Genomic DNA, 5,000 nt, shown 5'->3' with positions numbered 1-5,000 from the left:
GTAAATATGTTCACTGGGATCCATTCAGTGTTGTACATACAATATATATATATATATATATATATATATATATATATATATATACATAGATATATATACATATATATATATATATATACATATATATACATACATATATATACATATATATATATATATACATATATATATACTGTATATGCATATATATATATATTATATATACATATATATATATCAATATACATATATATATATCATATATATACATATATATATATCATATATATATATATATATATATATTATACATATATATATATATATATATTATATTATACATATATATATATATATATATATATATATATTATACATATATATTATATATATATTATATACATATATATATATATATATATATATTATATATACACATAAATTATATATATATATATGCGCGCGCGTGTGTGTGGGTGTGTTGTACGTGTGTTTAGGGTTACATTCTTGCCGTGTTTACAAATCATAATCTCTTCCGGAATGCAGGAAATCTGAGGAGACGAACTGTCGCAATGGGAGCAGCTTTCCACCAATGACCCTGCTGATGACGTCACTAATGAGTTATAATCCACAGTCATGCCACGCAGTGCCAGTAACGTGTTACAGAGAGCTCTACGGTGCCAGTGTCCGTAGCCGTTCTTGTGACAGTGTTAAAACACTGCGACCTCTTCAGGTTCTTGCTTGTTGCTGAAGTCATAACATAACATAAGAACATAAGAATGAAGGAGACTGCAAGAGACCATAAGGCCTACACTAGGCAGCTCCGTATCCATCACCACCTGTCATCTCCAACCATAAAGTTGTCATACTGCTGTCATACTGCTGTGAAGTTTTGATTTGGCAGTCATTGACGCTCCAAGCAACAATCATTATCATCATGATTCTTATCTTATTTCCGCACAATAAAATATATACAGAAGGGGGCATATTGTTACATATATGGTTATTTTTGAGGTTATTATTATTCAATAGTATCATCATCTTCATTAATACTATCATCATGTTATTACTATACAATAAAAAGATGTGGAAAGGGGTATTTTCATATACATTATCATTATTATTATTATTATTGTCATTATAATCATTATCACTTATAATTTTTATATTTTTGTTGAATTTCAGACGGCATAAAGTCAACAACGGGGTGGCACCGTGTACACACACACACACACACACACACACACACAATACTCAAACGCTGACGACACTAGAGGGTGGGCGTTGCCCGACAAGCCGACACGCCCACCAAAGTCCATACAACATACAGGAAGCCTCGACAGTCACTCACAACGAGCAATGCACGGCACATGAAGAGCCCCGTTTTTTTTGTTTTGTTTTTTGGGGGGGAGGGGGAGAGGGAGATCTAAAATTATGGTACTATCTGCCATGAAGATTGCTTGTCCCTAATTAATAAAATCACGTGGCGACCGCCAGTAATTATCAGTGCTGTATTTCAGGTCACCTTCCAGCAAGTTCCAGCTGAGTACAATAAACAAATAGATAAATAAACGAGGTCACCACAGCGATATCAAACCAGAAAGAGAAAAAATCCCACATTTGCAGACCGATGACATCCACTGGCATCCTCTCGTTCCCTCATTCCTCAAAGGGGAAACAACACCACAAGGAGGACCAAAAGGAGGACGAAGAGGAAGAGGAACTCCTCCTCATTCCATCGACGCCCTTCACTTTTCCTGGAGAGTCTAAAAGTCTATCTTCTTGCGATTTCATTCACTTTGACGAGATCCCCAGCCTCCGCGAAAAAAAAGTTGTCCGTAACGATAAGGCACTGACGACCTTAATGCCTCTCACCATAAGGTCGGTAATCGCAACCCAAAAGTCTCCTCTTAAGGACTGGAAATCGCGTTCCAGAAACTTTCTGGACGAGGCCCGGCACCGGGTGACCTCTCGATCTCACATGCAACTTCAATACTGGAATGAAACGCAGGTGTCATAATGGTTTTAGCATCAATGATACGCTTCCCACCCCCATCACCCCAACTTCCCTCCCTTCTCCCCCTCCTCAACCCTCCAACCAAAGTAACCTTCCTCGTGAAACCTTTCGTGGTTAAAGTTAAACCGATTTAGTTACGCCACTAAGCAGGGCTTCTACGAGTTGACCCCAAATGCAGACAGAGGCAACAGCAGCAACAGTTGTTGCGCTAAAAACCATCTCAAAATTACTTGCTTTCGTCATTTTACGTGCACAAGTTCGGAGGAATTTTTCAACTTTTATTTTGTTGTTGTTATTACAACAAAAATGCAAGCTGGCAAGAGTTCTTTTAGTCCATACTTAAGTCGGATGCATAAATAAAAAACAATATAATAATAATAAATAGTATAGATGAATACCCATATAAATAAATATTCATTTGATTTGGTTAACGTCACATCCCACCCTCTCTCTCTCTCTCTCTCTCTCTCTCTCTCTCTCTCTCTCTCTCTCTCTCAGGAGGAATTTGCAGTGCGGAATTTAATGAGCTATGCCCTAAGTTCAACTCGCCGGTGGCAAGGTTCGAACCGCTTTCACCTCGACCTTCGCCGCGAGTAACGACGACCTAACTCGCTCGGCCAGCAGTCTTCTTCTTCATTATCATCATAATAATACGTCAAGCTTCTTCGCGACATAAAAATCACATTTCAAAAATACGTTCACAAGGATCAAAGCTCATACATCTCATACATGCAATACGTTGGCTATGATGGAGTACTGCGGGACATGGTAAAAAAAAAAAAAAAAAAAAATGTATGAATGAAGTAAAAAAAAATAATAATAAAATAAAATAAAAAAATTGTAAATGCACACACAAAAAAAAAAAAACAATAATAAAAATAATTCATCAAAAAGAAAAAAATACATAAAAATAACCAAAACAAACAATAACAGAAAAAAAAAATATTAATCAACACGTTAATATAAGCGAAGCATCCATATGAATCTATTTTCCCTAAAAAAGCGTAGATTCAGGGATGATTTGATACAGGCATGTAAGATTCTAAAAGGAAGTCACATCAAAAGTGACGAAATTTTCACACTGAATGCGAATCAGACAAGAAATAATGGACTCAAACTGTCAGGAAGTAGAATTAACTTCGCCAACCGTGTAGTATATGAATAGATTAAACTTCCTGCAGCGGCAGTGCAATGTATTACAGTTCGAAGTTTTAAGATTCGTTAAAAGATAAACACTTAAATGCAATATGCTGTAAGGCCTGTCATTTAATTTAATTTCATTTATTTCTTCATTATTAGTTATTCATTTATTATTTTCTATAAATTATCCTTTTGTATCTTTATTTGTATTATTATCTGTTTTATTTATTCATTTACTTATTCCTTTATCTATTACTTTATTTCATTTTATGTGTATGTATATATATATATTATATATGTGTGTGTGTGTGTGTGTGTGTGTGTGTGTGTGTATGTGTGTGTGTGTGTATTATATTATATTTTGTCATATCCGACCTAGTTATGGACCAAAAGGTCTCCTGTCGGCATGCTTTTCCTTTGTAATCCTTTGTAAACCTGAATATACGTTACAAGTAAGACATGACAGCCTCATGCCAAGCATGCAGGCACCTTGCATGCGCATAATTCTTGCGCGTGGCACGCATGCCGCACAATAAGGCTCTTGTTCTCTGTTCCAAGCGCGTTTAAATGGTTACCACACTGCATTGTTTTTCCTCCAATCTCCGATCAATCGGCAGTATTGTCCATTTCCTATAATCTTCCGCCGTAAAATCACTATGGCAAACTATTTAGTTTCCTCAACAATAATACATAGAATAATAATTTCATATACTGGAGGAAAAATATTTCTCTCCGGCATATCAGTCCTTCCCGAAAGCAAATCTGCTCTACCAGTCGGAGGAAAAATAGCCCAATGTAATACATTTGACTTCGTCTAGTTTTATGTCATTCTATGACCTTGCTCTCCTTCTGCGCGAGATTGTTCACAATGATAGAAGCGCTGGTAAATTGCAGTTAGTTACATAACAGTATGTACATACATAGTGTGTAAATAATAATAATAATAATAATAATAGTAATAATAATAATAAACTGTTTATTAAGTTAACAGCGCTACAGAGATACACTGACAATATATAATTTGTTTAAATCTTAGACTAATCTAATCTAGGTGCATAATGTACAAGGTGTTGTTGCTTGTATGTGATGGTGGCAATTTCCCTTCCGATAAACACTCGCAGTATCAGAGCGAGTGAGTGAGTTAGTGAGTGTGTGTGTGTGTGTGTTTAACGTCGCAGCATTGCACACAGATCGAGGTATATACGAGCTCTGAGATCTTGTCCGAAGGGTAACATCTGTCGATCCAACAAGTGATTCAATACCATGGTGGGTATACATTTCCAGCTGTTATATATAGCGTAAAGTAATTTGTCTGTAATAACCAGTGCTTCTATCCCAGGGGACTATAATACCGCACTGCAGAGCTGAAGTCATAGAGGTGGTAGTCAAGGAGCTTTACGGAAGAAAGCAGAACGAAAGAACAGTAAATCATAATAATTTGTCATAATTCATTTATAAGTTAAGATTAATCTTCAACCATTCAAGAATACAGCGTAACTCTGGTCCGTAGGGGTGCCACTAAAGCCCCTTAACATACAGTCATAAGGGGCATTGCAGGAACGCATGCCTGAGTGGTATGACACGGACCCTCCCGAGGCAAAGCGAAGCGAAGGTGGCGTGGACATCTCGGCTGTCCTCTCCGGGGACACTTGGACAATTCTCCTGCAAGTCCCAACAATTCTACAACGTCCGGTGGAAAAAGAAAAAGAAAAAGAAAAAGAAAAAATCACCAGCGGCTTGCATATATACATATACATATATACATATGTATATATTTATATATATATAAATATATATATATATATATATGTATTCCTATATGTACATATAGGAATACATATATACATACATATATATATATACA

The 5,000-nt window shown here is 36.0% G+C and overlaps 1 protein-coding gene across 23 annotated transcripts in view; it reads right to left on the bottom strand.

Annotated features, from left to right (window-relative positions):
• pyd (zonula occludens-like protein polychaetoid) overlaps nt 1-5,000 on the bottom strand; it is a 600,297-nt gene that overhangs the window by 522,307 nt on the left and 72,990 nt on the right. The window lies entirely within an intron of this gene.

The sequence above is a fragment of the Oratosquilla oratoria genome, chromosome 14 (assembly GCF_046742065.1).
Source record: "Oratosquilla oratoria isolate Oo_2021 chromosome 14, ASM4674206v1, whole genome shotgun sequence".
Classification (NCBI taxonomy): domain Eukaryota; kingdom Metazoa; phylum Arthropoda; class Malacostraca; order Stomatopoda; family Squillidae; genus Oratosquilla; species Oratosquilla oratoria.
The sequence above is the reverse complement of the archived record's forward strand: the minus strand, read 5'-3'. Positions and strand labels throughout refer to the sequence as shown.